The following is an 18,313-nucleotide window of genomic DNA, read 5'->3' as shown; positions in this document are numbered from 1 at the left end:
TGGTAACCTCTAATCTAATTTCCATCTCTGAATTTGTCTTGAATGACTCAATTTTAATATGATTGCATATTTTTAATTTTTCTACTTGGATGAAAAACATCTAATGTGGTAAAGCCTACTGTTTTCGTTTAGAGAAATTAAAACACTGAGCAGTACTGTGTACATACATACAAACACACAAATAGCTATGAAGCATCACAAAGAAACAAGCCCCTGGTATCTGTAAGTTTACTAAACATCTTCTTCATTCTTAGGGTTTCCTAAATTCAGGATGAAGAGAGCTTACATTTCTTTTGTACTATCATGTACTTTATCTTAAAACAAAAATCAGTTAACCTATATACATACATACATAATTAAGGTCCCTATTTTATTCATTTAAAGGTGACAAATATAATAAAATAGTATAACATAGGAAATAAATAGAGGAATACAAATGAGAGGGAAAAAGGATTTTTAAAAAATCTTTCATTTTAAAGGTGTTTCCATTTGTTTAACTGTTTTAGGTTGTACTCAGGACACATTAGTTTAAAACTACTAATGGAAGCAGCAAATAAATGGTATAAAAATATTTTTACTGATTTTAAGAAACTGCTTGTCAGATGAAACTATTTTAAAGATAGGACTTGCACTTTAAGTCAAACATAGCCACTGGAGTTTTTCTGAACAAGAGTCAATAGAGACTTATAAAGATTGGTGTCAACAACTAACTATTCATACCTAGAATTTTCTGAAGAGGAAATTTAGACATGATTCATAATTTAATTAAAGGCTTCAGATTTTGGTGTTGCTAAATGGGAAGATACACAGTAAGTAGATCAACAAGTGAACAGAATCCTTGTAGAACTTTCTGTGCTAAAATTAATATTTGATTCATATCATAACTAGATATATTGAACAACACTGGTAGGCAAGAGATAATTGAAGTCTTTCATTTAGACAAGCTAATATTTTGTTATATTCTCTAATAAGTTGATATGCTGGGAAATATAAAAATAGATGGATAATAAATCAGTTGGGGAAATATGGAGAATTATTTTTCTGTACATTATTTTAGATAAAAGTGTACCTGAATTGTCCCAGAAAAATAGTTACTTGATCTGTTTTTTAGTATCTCTTTGATGGGCTTTCTTAAGTTTCATAATTCTATAACTGGAAAGGTTTTTTCTTTGTAATGTTTCACTTATGTTGCTATCACATTCTTTACCCTGAACTTATCCTTCATATCCTCACTTGAGTAGAAATGGAGAATAGTTCACTAATGCATACAATTTTTTCTATCTCTGATTGGGGAAACAGAGATTTTAGAGTTGTTTGGCTTGTTCAACATCCATTAAATTACATTCTGTTGGTGCCTTGTTGTACTGAAGAGACTGGGAAGCTGAATATTGCATTTCCTGAATCCCTTGCTGCTAGCATTCTGAATACACATTAGATCCCTCTAATAAAATGCATTCCTGAAATTGTAGAAGGAAGAAGTGAAGTAAAGGCTTCTGCTCCTCTTGGCTGTTGCTGCTAGCCAGCAGGTTCAAGGAGATGTTCAGAGGGGTTGTTCTGGGAGTCATTTTTAAAGGCTTTTTAGAACCTCTTCCTCCAGCCCTTCTTGCAATTTTGTATTCATCTCATTCCCTGTGTCAAATACCTTTGTTATTTGGGAAACAATAGAAGCATTGCCACCAACTCAGGAAAAGATAAGGATGCCTAATATTGCCTTGGAAGTTTTAGAAAGACAAAGAATTTACAGGCATAAAAAATTGGAAAGGAAGAGAAACTGTTTCTGTTTGCAGAGGGAATAATTCTATATCCAAAAAACCCCAAAAGAATTAGTGGAAAACCTAGTGAAAGAATGAGAGAATATAAATATCAGGTTATAAAATCAACATTAAAAAATGAACACTTTTGGGACTTCCCTGGTGGTGCAGTGGTTAAGAATCCGCCTGCCAATGCAGGGGACATGGGTTCGAGCCCTGGTCAAGGAAGATCCCACATGCTGCAGAGCAACTAAGCCCGTGTGCCACAACTACTGAGCCTGTGCTCTAGAGCCCGCAAGCCACAGCTACTGAGCCCATGTGCCAGAACTACTGAAGCCTGCGTGCCTAGAGCCCGTGCTCTACCGCCAGAGAAGCCACCACAATGAGAAGCCCACACACCGCAATGAAGAGTAGTCCCTGCTCGCCACAACTAGAGAAAGCCCATGAGCAGCAAATGAAGACCCAACACAGCCAAAAATAAATAAATTTAAAAAAAAATTAACACCTTCATAGACTCAAAAATAAGCAGTTAGAAGATGTAATGGAAGAGGAGACTAAATTTTTAGTAGCAAGACAAAAATAATGCAAGAAAAAAAATCTAGATATAAACTCAATACAAAATGCCTAAAACCATAAAAAAAAAAAAAAGAAAAACCACACAGAAGGAGCCCAAAAGAGCCATGAACCAATAGAAAGGCATATTATGTTTTTGGATATAAATTTATTAACATCATTAGAAGGTCAGTTTTTCTTAATTTATAAATTGAAATGTAAACCTCAGTACAAATATCCTCCTTTTTGTTTCTTTAGTTCATAAAGTTTATTAAGAAAAACAAAAAAAGCAAGAATAACCATGAAAATATTATAAAAATGATATTTTAAAAAAATGATACAAATGAACTTATTTGCAAAACAGAAATGACTCAGAGACATACAAAACAAACTTATGGTTACCAAAGGGGAAGGGGAGGAGGGATAAACTAGGAGATTGGGATTAAAATATACACACTACTGTATGTAAAATAGATAACCAACAAGGACCTACTGTATAGCACAGGGAACTAAGTGTCTTGTAATAACCTAGAGTGGAAAAGAATCTAAAAAACAAATATATATATATATATGTATAACTGAATCACTTCGCTGTAACCTGAAACTAATACAACATTGTAAATCAACTATATTTCAACCAAAAAAAATTTTTTAAGACAATAGAACATACAGTACAGCTACTATAATTTAAACAATGGTTTCAGCTCGCTAATGCAATAGAAAATCTATAACTAGACCCAACTTGTTAAAATAGCATTTAAAATCAGTGGGGAAAAGAAGGACTTTTAAACAAGTATTGTTGGGATAAACTAGATATACACATAAAGGAACAGCTGTAAGTGAAATGTTTCTCAACCATACACCAGAATAAATTCCAAATTGAACTGTGAAAAATGGAAATGTACAAAGTGAAACCATATAGTTACTAGAAGAAAACATGGATTAATTTCTTTATTACCTAGGAGTGGATAAATCTTTTCTAACCATGATAATAAACTATTGATAAAACTGACTATTAAAATGTTTTAAATCAATAGTTCATGATAATAAAATAAACTATTGATAAAATTGATTATAGAAAAACAAATTTATTTTTCAAAAATAAGTTTTTTGAAAAATAAAAAGCCCAACTTTCAAACTTATAGAAGAATTTTCTTTTATACTTTTCACCTCAATTCATAACTATTAACATTTTCCACATTTGCTTTCTCTCTCTTTCTATAACAGATACATTATTACTATTATTATTATCATCTGTTTAATAATAGTTGCAGGCATCATGACCCCATACCTTTACTTTAACATGTATCTGATAAAAACAAGGATATTCTGTTACATTACTATAGTATAATTATAAAAATCAGGAAATTCACAATTGATAGACTACTAGTATCTAATAATATGCAGTCCTCTTTCAGAATTTGTCACTTTTATCTCAGCTGTTCCTTATAACAATTATTTTTCTCATGTATTGTCATTAATTGTCATGTCTTGTTAGTCTAATCTGGAATACTTCCTTAGCTTTTGTCTTTTATGAAAGTGACATTTTTGAAGTGTAGTCCAATAGTCTATAGAATTTCTTTAAAATTGGGTTTGCCTTATTGTTTTCTCATTAAATTCAGATTATGCATTTTTTCATAGCTTTATTGAAATACATTTCACATACCATAAAATCCACCCACTTAAGTTGTACAGCTTAGTGGTTTTTGATATATTCACAGAGTTGCACAACCATCACTACTGTCTAATTTTAGAATATTTTCAAACTCCAAAATGACATTAGCAGTCATTCTCAATTCCTGCTCTTCTCCCCACCCCTACCATCCCAGTCCTAGGCAACCACTAATTTAGTCTCTATGAATTTGCCTGTTCTAGACACTGCATATAAAAGTAATCACAAAAATGTGGATTTTTTTTTTTTTTTTTTTTTTACTGGTTTCTCTCACTCAACATAATGATTTCAAGGTTTATCCTTGTTGAAGCATGTACTGGTATGCCAGCCATTCTTTTTTATTACCAATTAATATCCCAGTGTACAGATATACCCCATTTTGTTAATCAGTTCATCAGTTGATGGACATAGGTTGTTTTCACTTCTTGCCCGTTACGAATAGTTTTTTTTTTTTAAAAGAACATTTATTTATTTATTTGTTTGTTTATTGGCTGTGTTGGGTCTTCGTTGCTGCGCGTGGGCTTTCTCTAGTTGTGGCAAGCCGGGGCTACTCTTCGTTGCGATGCGCGGGCTTCTCATTGCGGTGGCTTCTCATTGCAGAGCACGGGCTGTAGGCACGTGGGCTTCAGTAGTTGTGGCTCGCAGGCTGTAGAGCGCAGTCTCAGTAGTTGTGGCGCACAGGCTTAGTTACTCCAGGGCATGTGGGATCTTCCCGGACCAGGGATCGAACCCATGTCCACTGCGTTGGCAGGCGGATTCTTAACCACTGTGCCACCAGGGAAGTCCCTGAGTATGTGTTTTTAATTCTCTTGAGTATGGAGAGTGGAATTTCTGGATCACGTGGTAGTTCTATGTTTAGCATTTTGATGAACTGCCAAACTGTTTTGAAAGCAGCTACACCATTTTACCTTCCCACCGGCAATGTGTTGATATCAGGGTTCCAATTTCTCTGCATCTTCACTGATACTTGTTATTGTCTATCATTTTCATTTGCTATCCTAGTGAGTGTGACGTGGTATCTTATTGGTTTTTATTTGCATTTCCCTAATAACTTATGATATTGAGCATCTTTTCATGTGTTTATTGGCCATTTGCATTTCTTATTTGGAGAAATGTCTATTTAGATTCTTTGCCCATTTTTTATTTTTATTTTTTGGAATGGTAAGTTTTTTATATATTCTGGATAAAAGTCCCTTGTTAGATATATAATTTGCAATTGTTTTATCCCATTTTGTGAGTTGTCTTTTCACTTTCTTACTTGTGTTCTTTGAAGCACAAAAGATTTTTATTTTAATAAGGTCCAATTAATCCATTTTTTTAGTTGCTTTTGCCTTTTTGGTGTTGTATCTAAGAAATTGTTGCCTAACCCAATATAATGAAGATATACTCCTATGTTTTCTTCTAGGAGTTTTATAGTTTTAACTATTATATTTAGGTCTGTGATCCAGTTTGAGTTTGATCCATTTTGAGACCATGTTTAATTTTTGTTTATAGTGTGAGGTAGAGGTCCAACTAAGTATTTTGCATGTGGGTATCCAGTTTCCTTAACACCATTTGTTAAAAATGTTCTTCTTTCCCCATTTAATTCTCTTGGTACTCTTGTAAAAAATCAATTTACCGTAGATATAAGTGTTTAATTTTGGACTCTCAATTCCTTTTCATTGATGTGTAAGTCTGTCCTTAGGCCAATACCACACTTTCTTGATTACTCTTGCTTTGTAGTAAGTTTCAAAATTGAGAAGTGTGAGTCTTTCAACCTTGTTCTTTCTTTACAAGATTGTTTTGGTTTTCCTGGGTCCCATATGAATATTAGGATCAACTTGTTGATTTCTGGGAGGAAAAAAAAGCAGCTAGGATTTGGATGGCGATTGTGCTGAATCACTTCATCACTTTGGGGAATATTGCCATTTTAATAATGGTAAGCATTTCAGTTTGTGAACATAGGCTATCTTTCCATTTGTTTAGATCTTAATTTCTTTCAGCAATGTTTTATAGTTTCAAGTGTACAAGTCTTGCAGTTCTGTTGTTAAATTTTTTTCTAGGTAGCTCATTTTTTTAAAAAATTTATTTATTTATTTTTGGCTGTGTTGGGTCTTCGTTTCTGTGCGTGGGCTTTCTCTAGTTGCAGTGCATGGGGACTACTTTTCATCGCGGTGTGCGGGCCTCTCACTGTCGAGTCCTCTCTTGTCGTGGAGCACAAGCTCCAGACGCTCAGGCTCAGTAGTTGTGGCTCACGGGCCCAGTTGCTCCGCGGCATGTGGGATTTTCCCAGACCAGGGCTTGAACCCGTGTCCCCTGCATTGGCAGGCAGATTCTCAACCACTGCGCCACCAGGGAAGCCCAAGGTAGCTCATTTTTTTAAGTACTTATTTTCTTTCTGTTACAAGATACTCTATGCCTGTCTTGTTCATTTCTTTACCCAGACTTAAAATGAGCCATTTCTCCAAGGAGCCCTGATTCTGTATAATGGGTAATGGTATTTAGAAAACATTATCAGAATGCTCAGTGTGTTCTAAAATACTCATTGTAGAGAGGAAACTAAGGCTCTCTGAGCTTAAATATCTTGTCTGTTGGCCTTCTGCAGATACTATTGTCAAGTAAAATGAGCCAGAATTGTTTGGAGAACACTGCATTCATGTTTGCAGCCAGAATAAACAAGACTGGTCTGGAATATATTATTGTTGTGAGATAGCAAGAATACTTTCCAAGATGTTTAGAAGTACTGACAAAGATGCCAGTTTCAAAGACCTTTTATTGGCTGAATTTTGATAATTTAAATTTGAAAAAGAAGACCATGATTATAATAACTAGAACTAGTTGAATCTGTAAAAAGCCGTAAGTCCATGATAATGCTCAAAAAGAACAGATTGTGTTCCGTAAAATCATACCTATATATGTCTGGGGATCTATGGTCCTCAGTTACAAAATACACAAAAATATATACCTCGTGGCTACTGGCTAAATAACTCATCAAGGATCAAGGAGTAGACTGTGGAGAAATGGATCTGTAACTGTGGTCCTTAGACCATGTTCAGTATAAGAACCTTCCCAATACAAGTGTGGTTGTACATATGTTGAAGGAACCTTCAAGGAAGTCTGCGGCTTAGTTCTGGACAAATGCCCAGGGAAGCTTGGGATTTGACCTATAACTCACCTACCTCTCAGTAAATTCCCCCATGCTAGGTGTACATTGTATACATATATCAGGTTAGCTGGCAAACACTTTCTAGAATCTCAAGCAGTGGGAGAAGTCAGGAAGCTATAACACTCCCCTCCTATCAGGAGTATAAAGTAGGTGCTGCATATCCCTGCAAAAAACCTTCATTCTGTTTGGTTAGTATCACTGGCAACTGTGTATTTCCACGAGGATTCTAGGGACCCAGGATGCTGTACAGGAGGAAGTGTTGTCTAATTTCTATTTTTCCTATTTTAATGAAAGTCATATAGTTCTTTTTGTGTTTATCCTTCCCAATTGACACATTTATAGGAAAGAAAAAGTAGACAATTTTGACAGCTGTTGAAGATTCTTTATGTACAATGTGAGTCTTTGGAACTAGCAATTAGAAGGTTACAATTTGTGTATTAAACTGGTAGAATAATATAAATTAACTAAATGATAATCCTTAAGTGTATCCACAGTTGTTATACCCTTTGATCTTCAGCATTTTTGAAGTGTGTACCATAAATCCCATTGTTTGACTACGAGCGCTCATATTTTTGAGCAAAATTACTATTACTATTTTCCTGTCAACCGGAAAACTATTCTTATATCATATACAAAAGTTTAGAATGTTTATTTATGGAAAATTAAATAGTAATTTCACTATAACATGATAATGATATATTTTTTAAAAAAGGCAAAAAAGACAAAGGGTTTGTGGGATGAGTGTGATGTGAAGAATTTTCAGGTCACTCTGAGGTCTGACAGAATGATTATATAATTGTGTATTTCCCAAGTGAACCATTCTAAGAGGAGTTGAACAATATTGCATGCAATTGGGATTTGTTGTTTTATAAAAGAATTTATTGATATAATTACAAACTATATCCATGAGAAGTGGCTGTTAGTGAAGAAAATACATGGTGAAAGGCAATTAGCATAAGCATATCCAGTCTTTGATCTTAGTGATATAAATATATTCTTTACTAAGAATATGTGAATCCTTTGTTTCTATTAGTTTGACCAATATCTTGAGTATCTCTGAGCAGAAAACATTCATGTTCACCTGTTGAGCAGGCCTCTGATGACTTCAGGAAGACTAGACAATTTTTTCTTTTGTCTTATTGGTGAAATCACCCCATAAGTTCTAACTATCCTATCTGATTTGTTCTCTTCTTTTTAAAATTGGAACTTTTACCTCTGAACTTACTTAAAAGATATTATACTACTCATTTTAAAAAGGATTTAATGTAGCATCTTCTAGAAGGGGTTAGTTTTTGATGTCTTATGTAGCTACTAAGTATTTTCTATCTTAGTGCATATCTCTCCTTCATGTATTTTTTTTTATTTGGAATGGTCCTTTGGGAGAATTAAAGTATTTTCCAGGAACTCTGATGACTCAGTTGAATTATAAAACATCAACTTGTAAGTGAGCAGCTCTGGTCATTCCAACATGGACAGGTTATGAGTAAAGATAGTAGGAAGGACTAGGTTTAGAGGACTGATATATTGGATATAACAGGAAATCAAGGGATGAGGTGTGTTGCAGTGCAGTTTAGATCCATGAGGGCTATTCTAAGAAAACTATGCCTAGACACATTACAAAATGAAACCCTAAGATGAAGAGAAAATCTTGAAAGCAGACAGAGGAAAGTGATGCTTTACATACAAAAGAACAGTGATTCAAATGCCAACAGATTTTTCATCAGAAATCAGTGGCCATAAACGAAAACAAAAACAACGGAAGAAATCATAGTGGCCAGGAGACTTTAAAACTGAAACTTCAGTCAACCCAAAATTCTGTGTCCAGTGAAAATATCCTTCAGAAATGATGGCAAATTTAACACAATTTTATAAATGGAAAACTAAGAGAAATTTGTCTCCAGCAGACCTGTACTACAAGAAATGGTAGTGGAAGTTCTTCAAAGGAAAAAAGAATATTAACAGAAAAGTTGGATCTTCGGGAGCAAATGAAGAGCATCAGAAATGGTAAATATCTGGATAAAAATAAAAGACTATTTTTATCCTCTTAAGTTCTTTAAAAAAGACCTGTGGATGTTTAAAAGAAAATTATAACATTGTTCTTTGGGGTTTTCAATGTATGCAGAAGTGTATAATAAAACAAATCAATAAGCTGCTAGGAAATATATAAAACTATTTCAGAGTGTGGTTGGGGGGAGGTGGTTAAAGGGACTGTATGCTTGTGAGGTGTCTATATTTTGCATGAAAATGTACAGTATTCTGGTTGAATTCTGATATATTTTCTTAAATAAAATACTAAAAAAATACAGAGATATGTCTTAAAAGTTGATAGAAATATTAAAAGGTAAGATTAAAAATTATTTGTTATATTTTTAAAAGATAAGAAAGAAGAAATAGCAGCAATAACAGCAGAGAGATAGAAAGAATAATAAAATATTGAATGAGATCTGATGATAACAGTAATTATATTAAATATTAAAGGTCTAAACACTGCAATTAAAAAGCAGATGTTGTCAGAGTGGATAAAAAAGGAAGACCAAACTATATACAGCGTACAAGAATTATCTTTTAGGTATAAAAACACACAGGTATGATGAAAGTAAATGAATGGACAAAACTATACCAGGCAAACAATAAGCATTAAAAGCAAGGAATAACTATATTAATATCAGATAAAATAGCTTTCAAGATAGAGGGTATTATCAGAGATAAAGAGGGATATTTCATAATGTTAAAAGGACATTTCAGGGGAAATGGATCAAGATAGCAGAGGAGTAGGATGTGGGGCTCACCTTTTTCCCACAAGATACATCAAAAATACATCTACATGTGGAATGACTCTCCCAGCACAGCTACTGAATGCTGGCAGAAGACCTCAGACCTCCAAAAGGGCAAGAAAATCTCCATGTAACCAGGTAGGACAAAAGAAAAAAGAAAGAAAAGAGCAAAAAAGGAATTGGGATGGAATCTGTGACCCTGGAAGGGAGCTGTGAAAGAGGAAAAGTTTCCACACACGGGGAAGTCTCCTCACTGGCCGGGAGATCAGCCAGGACAGAGGGGGAGATTTGGAGCCTTGGAGGAGAGCACAGCAACAGGTTTGTGGAGGGCAAAGCTGAGAGAGACCTGCACAGATTAGCGGTGCCAACTGGCATTTCCCAGGCTGAGATGCTTGTCCTTTGGGGCTGGTGGAGGCTGGGTATTGAGGTTCGGGCTTCGGAGGTCAGACACTGGGAAGAGGACTGGGATTGGCTGTGTGAAGACAGCCTGAGGGGGCTAGGGTGTGGTGTACCACATCTGAGGGAATCTGGGAAGAAGATCTCCTTCCCAGAAGGAGAAGGGTGTGCTTGCCATAAGAGTTTCTTTCTCCTTGTGCTCTCAAGTGGCAGGGCACCGTCTACATGAGTGGGGGCAGGCGTGAGCCGTCGCTGCCATCTCAGACTCCAGAGGCAGTGCGGACTGCAGCCTCTGTGGAGGTTCCTGTGAACAGGTGCAGGTCACCGCCTCCACCTTCCCAGAAGCTTGTGCAGCCCACCAACACCAAGTGTCCCGCAACCCTGCACCAACCACTGCCCCTGCCTCCCCTGGGGTGCATGTGATCCATGCCGCTTCTAAGGGTGCTCTGACCTGGCACCAACCACTGCCCCCACCTTCCTGGGAGTATGTGCAGCCAGCTGCCTTCGCCAAGGGACCCATGACCAGGAGCCAACCGCTGCCCCCGCCTTCCTGGGAACGTGTGTGTGGGCCGTGCATCCGCACACCCCTTATCAAGGGGATAATGGCCAGCACAGGCTGAGGAAAGAGATGGCAAGCATCCAAACCAAAAACAGCACTCACACCAAAAAAATATTAAACCCACATAAGCTATGCAGACATGCTCCCGCATGTAAATAGCCCTCCAACACTACAGTAGATAATTTGTTTGTCCTAAACTCACAGAATAAGAGAAATATAAGCAAAATGAAGAAGCAGAGGAACCACTCTCAGTTAAAAGACCAAGAAAATTCCCCTGAAGGAATAAACAATGAAACAGACCTCTTCAGTCTAACAGACACTGAGTTCAAAAAGGAGGTAATGAAAATACTGAAGGAATTAAGAAAGGCTATCAACAGAAATGCAGTTTACTGTAAAAAGGGACTAGAAACTATAAGGTGGAGCCAAGAACAATTAGAAAATTCATTTGCCAAGACGAAAGCTGAGCTCAAGGCAATGAATAGCAGAACGAATAATGCAGAAGAAAGAATAAGTGACATGGAAGATAGAATAATGGAAATTACCCAATTTCCAGACAGAAAATTTCCATTTGACGGAAAGCCAAATTAAAAAAAAAAATGAAAGCAATATAAGAGACATATGGAATAATATAAAGCAGGCCAATCTATGCATAACAGGGATTTCAGAAAGAGAAAAGGGGATTGAAAATGTATATGAAGAAATTATGGCTGAAAACTTCCTACACCTAAAGAAGGAAACAAATATCCAGATACAGGAAGCACAGAGAGTCCCAAACAAGATGAACCCTAACAGACCTACACCAAGACATAGTATAATAAAAATGGCAAAGTTAAAGATAAAGAGAGAATTCTAAAGGCAGCAAGAAAAAAAGAGTTAATTACAAGAGAACCCCCATAAGGCTATCAGCTGTTTTCTCTACAGAAACACTACAGGCCAGAAGGGAGGGGCAAAATATATTCAAAGTCTTGAAAGAGAAAAATCTGCAACCTAGAATACTCTACCCAGCAAGATTATCATTTAGAATAGGAAGAGAAATAAAGAATTTCTCAGACAAGCCAAAACTAAAAGAATACAGCAATACTAAACCTATCCTAAAAGTAATATTGAAAGGTCATCTCTAAATAGAAAAGAAGCAAAAAGATATAGGAAGGAGGAAATCACAATTGGAAAGTAAATCACTTAAATTAACCAGGCTACAGATCAAAAAGAAAAAAACTGTGAAAGCAATGATAAATAAAAGGAACAGCAAAAGGATAAACATGAAGATGTAAACAGGGACATCAAACTCATAAAATGTGGGGAAGGAGAGTAAGAAAATGCATATTCTTTTTTCTTTTTTAGAATGTGTCTAAACATACATGACTATCAGTCTAAAGCAAGCAGATATAGGGAGGGGTTAACATACTTGAAAAACAGGGCAATCACAAATCAAAAATATACAGTAAATTCACAAAAACCAAAAAGAAGAGAACACAAGCATAAAATAAAAGGAAATCATCAAACCATAAAAAGAAAAACAACAAGAAAAAGAAGAGAACAAAGACTACACTTGATCTTAGCCAAAAGGCCGAGAAGCAATTGAGAACAAAGACTAAACAAAGAATCAACTGGAAAACAAGATCTGAAATGGCAGTAAATACATATGTATCAATAATTACCTTAAATATCAATGGACTGAATGCTCCAATCAGAAGACATAGAGTGGCAGACTGGATAAAAAAACAAAAGCCTACAATATGCTGCCTACAAGAGACCCACCTTAGAGCAAAGGACACACATAGTTTGAAACTAAAGGTATGGAAAAAGATATTTCAGGCAAACAGAAATGACAAGAAAGCAGGAGTTGCAATACTCATATAAGACAAAATAGACTTTAAAGTAAAGACTATAAAGAAAGACACTATCTAATGATAAAATGATTAATACAAGAAGAGGATATAACATCAACTTATATGCTACATATAAGCATTTAGAATGCTACACCGAAAAAAACTGCTGAACACATATTCTTTTCATGTGCACGTGGTACATTCCCACATATAGATCATATGATTAAAAAAAACAGATCAACAAATTTGAAAGGAATGAAATTATACAGAATATATTCTCTTAACCCAACACAATTAAAATAGAAGTCAATAACAATAAGATAGGAATATACAAAGTATTTTGAAATTTAACAACGTACTTTGAAATTTAACAACATACTTTTTTCCTTTTCTTTTGGCAGCGCAGCTATGTGGGATATAAAGTTCCCTGACCAGAGATTGAACCTGTGCCCCCTGCAGTGGAAGTGCAGAGCCCTAACCACTGGAATACCAGGGAATGCCCAACAACGTACTTCTAAATAAATTATAGAGCAAAAAAGAAATTAGAAGGGAAATTAGAAAATATTTTGAAGTGAAAGACAGTGAAAACACAACATATAAAAATTTGGGGGAGGGGCTTCCCTGGTGGCGCAGTGGTTGAGAGTCCGCCTGCCGATGCAGGGGACATGGGTTCATGCCCCGGTCCGGGAAGATCCCACATGCCGCGGAGCAGCTGGGCGCATGAGCCATGGCCACTGAGCCTGTGCGTCCGGAGCCTGTGCTCCGCAGCGGGAGAGGCCACAACAGTGAGAGGCCCGCGTAGTGCAAAAAAAAAACGAAACTGCTCCCAAAAAAGTACATTAATTTTTTAAAAATTTAAGCAGAGTCATCAGTGATACACACTGTAACATAGACAGATTCTGCAACTTAAGTTCAGGCAAGTTAGTGAGACAAAAACTTTCTGGAAAATAAAGCAGAATCCAGAGTTGCTATATGCTCTCTAAAATGTAGTTTTCAAAAATACTAGACATGCAAAAAAAAAAAAAAAGAAACAGTGACACATACCAGAAAATAAGATAGTCAGTAGTAACTAACTCTGGGTCCAAATGTTAGACTTAGCAGACAAAGATCTCAAAGCTAGGGAGACAAATTGAAGAAAAGTGATAAAAAAGAATCTCAGAGAACTTTAGGATAGTATGAAGTATCCCAACATACATTTAATGGACATGCTAAAATGAGAGGAAGGGTCGGGAGTTACAGAAAAAATAATTAATGAAAACCCCCCAATTTTGATAAGAACATTAAACTACAGATTGAAGAAGCTCAACAAACTCCAAATATGAAAAAGACAAGGGATACACCTGGATACTTTACAGTGAAACTGTTGAAAGGCAAAGACAAATAGAAACTCTTGAAAGAAGCAATAGGAAAAAACTCATCATGAATAAGGGAGCAACAATGTGATTAATAGCTAAGTTCTCTAATCAGAAACAAGAAGAGCATCAAGAAGACAATGTAATGACATATTCAGGGTCCTGGAGTTGAGTCTGGTAGGGGAACTGACAACTAAGAATTCTATATGCAGTAAAATTATCCTTCAGTAATGAAAGTGAAAAACATTCCTTCTAAGAAAACAAAAACTAAGATTTTATTGCTTAGCAGATCTGTACTACAAGCATTACTTAATGAAATTCTTCATCATTACTTAATGATACTTAGCAATAACTCAGAGCCACATGAAGGAATGAAGAGCACTAGCAATGGTACATGTGTGGGTAAATACAAAAGACCATATGATGTTTTTCCTTGTCTTCTTATTTCTTCAAAAACCAAGTGTTTAAAGCAATAATTATAGTACTTTATTGTTGGACATGTATATGAAAGTAATATAATTAATATTAAGATTACTAACGAGGGTGGTTGATATGGACCATATAGGAGCACATTTGCTATAATAGAATTAAGTCAATTATTTATCTGAAATAGATTGTCATAAGTTAAAGATTCGTTTTTTAACCCCTAAAACAATGACTAAAAAGAAACTTTACAAAATCAAATAATTTAATCGAAAGAGGAATTACAATGTTACATTGAAAACATACTTATTTTATGTAAAAGACCCTAAAGGAGTAACAGAGGAGCAAAAAAGACATTTAGAAAGCAAATATCAAAATGGAAAATAAAATCCAACCATATCAGTAATTACAATACTTGTGAATGGACTTCGATTGAAAGACAAAAATTTACATTTCTTTTCTTTATTCCTGTAAACAGTATTATGACTGTCTTCCATTTGCCTTTCCAGATCCACTCTTCTCCTTAGTATACTTTGCTTTTTACCATAGGAAGCTTATTTGTTTGGATCATATGGGTGTACCCTCTGGCACCTGGTCAGTTTTTACCAATGAGGAGACCCTCAGGAATACTGCAGGGAAGAGTATGTAACAAGCATTTATTTTCCCTGGCTCCCTGTGGGGGCACAGCAGGCTATCTAGGTCTGTACACTGAAAGTGGCCTTTTCTACACTACTCCCTCCTTCTGATTACAGTCACTAACCCCTCTACTTAAACCTACAGGTATAAGGAAAGGGAAAGTTCTTCTGCTGTTAGCCTTGGATTATGGCACTGTCCCCTGTGGTTCCTCTTCACTCTTACTTTTATAAATAGTACCTTTGTACCTTAACCTCCCTTGGATTGTCCCAAGTTGAATATGCCATCTGTGTCCCAAATGAACCCTGGCTGATATATCTATGAATTTTTAGGTAGGATATTTTTTTTTACTCCATATCAGCCATCTTCTTTTAAATCTTTTTCAATGTTATATATATTTTTCTTCATTCTGAAAAATCTTCAAAACTCTCACATCTTTATTCTGTTTTAGTGTGCCTATAATGCATATATTAATTATTTTATTTGTTATTTTGCATTATGTAATTCCTTCTATTGATGAATTGTTTTTCAGTCCATCTTGTCTTTTTAATTTCTATCTTTGCCTCTCCTGTTGCATATTCTTTGAAGTAACCAAGCAGATGAAAACTGTATGTTTACATTCTGTTCAGAGGAAACCATTTATAGAATGTATGCTATTTTACATTTGCCACAGTGTCTTTTCAAAGCAGTCTCCTCTTTCTCCCTCCCTCCCTCCCCCCCGCCCCCCGCTTTCTTCTCATGTAACCCCATCTGACATTTTTTTCAATACACAGCATTGAAGAGGCACCCCTGTATATGTAAATATATATATGTGTATGTATGTGTGTGTATATATATATATATATATATATATACACACACATATATTTATTTATTTATTTATTTATTTATTTATTTTTTGCGGTACGCGGACCTCTCACTGTTGTGGCCTCTCCTGTTGCGGAGCACAGGCTCCAGACGTGCAGGCTCAGCGGCCATGGCTCACGGGCCCAGCCGCTCCGCAGCATGTGGGATCTTCCTGGACCGGGGCACAAACCCGTGTCCCCTGCATCGGCAGGCAGACTCTCAACCACTGCGCCACCAGGGAAGCCCACCCCTGTATATTTTTACTTTAAAACAACTGCTGGGAAATAGCCCTCTAAGCATTAACTTTGAAGGCAAATTTCTACCTCATTTTGAAATACCCATTGACATTTGTCTTGTATGGATTAGTTGACCTGTCATGTGTTTTTTGTCTTGGGTTTTCTGTCTAAGTTAGTGTGAGATCTCAGTTTACAATGCTTAGAATGTATGTGCTATATTCAAGTCTATCTTTCCATCCTTTTCCACTCCAAGTATGCAAAATTTTGTAGGTTTCCACCATGTGCCGCTGCTTCTTTATATTTCATGCTGGCAGTTTTAGTCTCTGAAGATATTACAGACAAAAGAAGCTAAGGTGGAACCTTTGGAATCAACCTTCTGATTCTGGCTGCCTCGGTATATCATTCTGTATAATTGGGAAATGCCTATCTTTTTACTCATCAGTGCATTGCAACATGTAGTGGTAGTTGAGTTCTTTTTCTGTCTGTGTTAGTCTGTGCTATTCTTATTCATGGAATGTACTACTGATTCCATTCCCATTTTGTAACAGTGAAAATTCCACTAAAGTTTTATTGTTTAAAGTTTCTGTACTCTTTTAAGTCAACTCCCGTGTCCAGTTACTCTTGCTATTTTGTACTCCATTAACTCCCAAAGAATTTTAGATGAGGAAGAATTCATTAGAGATTATCTAGTAGAATTTTCTATTTGTTGAAGATATAGTAAAGAGGTTAAATTAGGATTCTAGGAACAACCAAATGTAATAAAATACAGGCAGGTCTTCTGTTTGCCAGTCCACTGCCCTTTGCATTATTTCATGCTACATCTTTTATTATTTGAGCTTATTTGTAGTGAATTCCATTAGAAAGAACCCTACTATAGTGATCAACATATCTAGCTTTTAGTTATAGATATGTCATTAATTAGCTGAAAGATTTTGGAAGTCACTGAACTTTATTTGTAATTACAAAATAGATCATATAAGCCAGCTGATCCAGGTTTCCTTTAAGATCTATTTCAGTTTTAAATTCAATTCTAAATGGTTTTCATTTATAAGATGCCAAGCAAAGACTACCTTAAGTTTTGGTGAGAGGGACCAGGTGACTCAAAACTTGTAAGCTACGATTCTTTCCAACTCTTTTATATATTCTTTTAAAGTAAGTATACAATATCTATCTCAACTGTGCACAGTTGAGATTATGCACACATTTGAACAAATTCAAAAATAGTCTAATAGGAGAAATCTTACAGAAATGACATTTTTGAAAAACCACTAATGTCAAATGCTTATCAGGTATTTGTTAGTTAAAATTTTTAAACAGTTTTTTATAAAGAGGTAGTAGTGTAGGAGGTTAGTTGAAAATGCCATCTTGAATACTCAACATCATTAATTATGGTGAAATGTAAACAAAAAGCACTTTACACTCTTTACACCCATTAAGGATGGTTACAATATCAAAGACAGAGAGCAGCAAATGATGGTGAGGATGTGGAGAAATTGTAACCCTCATATGTTGCTGGTGGGAATACACACGTTACAGCTACTCTGGACAATAGTTTGGCAGTTCCTCAAAAAGTTAAAAGTATATGACTTAGCAATTTCACTCCAGGTGTATACCCAAGGGAACTGAAAACATAGGTTCACCAAAACCTGTATATGAATGTTTATAGCAATATTATTCATAATAGCCAAAAGGTAGAAACAATCCAAATGTGCATTAGTGGACAAATGGAAAAAGAAAATGTGGTATATCCATACAGTGAAATATTATTCAACAATAAAAGGGAATGAAGTACTGATACATGCTACAATATAGGTGAACCTTAAAAACATTATGCTATGTGAAAGAAGCCAATCACAAAAGACCACATGTTGTCTGTTTCCATACATATGTAATGTCCAGAATAAGCAAATCCATAGAGAGAGCAAGTCGATTGGTGGTTGCTAGGAACTGGGTGAAGAGGAGAATTGGTAGTGGCTGCTAATGGGTATAGGATGTCTTTTTAGGGTGATGAAAATCTGGAATTAGACAGTAGTGATGATTGCACAAACTTGTGAATATACTAAAAAACATGGATTTGCATACTTTAAAAGGGTGAAATTTATATTAAGTGATTTATATTTCAATAATAAACATCTAGGAACTTCC

At 35.6% G+C, this 18,313-nt stretch overlaps 1 protein-coding gene across 18 annotated transcripts in view; it reads left to right on the top strand.

Annotated features, from left to right (window-relative positions):
• BAZ2B (bromodomain adjacent to zinc finger domain 2B) overlaps positions 1 to 18,313 on the top strand; it is a 384,859-nt gene that overhangs the window by 49,452 nt on the left and 317,094 nt on the right. For 2 of the 18 annotated variants that reach the window (XM_079923520.1, XM_079923519.1), the window contains exon 3: positions 9,025 to 9,124. The exons of the other annotated variants lie outside the window; for them this stretch is intronic. The gene's annotated coding sequence lies outside the window, so the exon portion shown is untranslated. The remainder of the gene's footprint in view (positions 1 to 9,024; positions 9,125 to 18,313) is intronic. 18 annotated transcript variants of the gene reach the window in all.

The sequence above is a fragment of the Stenella coeruleoalba genome, assembly GCF_951394435.1.
Source record: "Stenella coeruleoalba genome assembly, chromosome: 6".
NCBI classification, from domain to species: domain Eukaryota; kingdom Metazoa; phylum Chordata; class Mammalia; order Artiodactyla; family Delphinidae; genus Stenella; species Stenella coeruleoalba.
The sequence above is the reverse complement of the archived record's forward strand: the minus strand, read 5'-3'. Positions and strand labels throughout refer to the sequence as shown.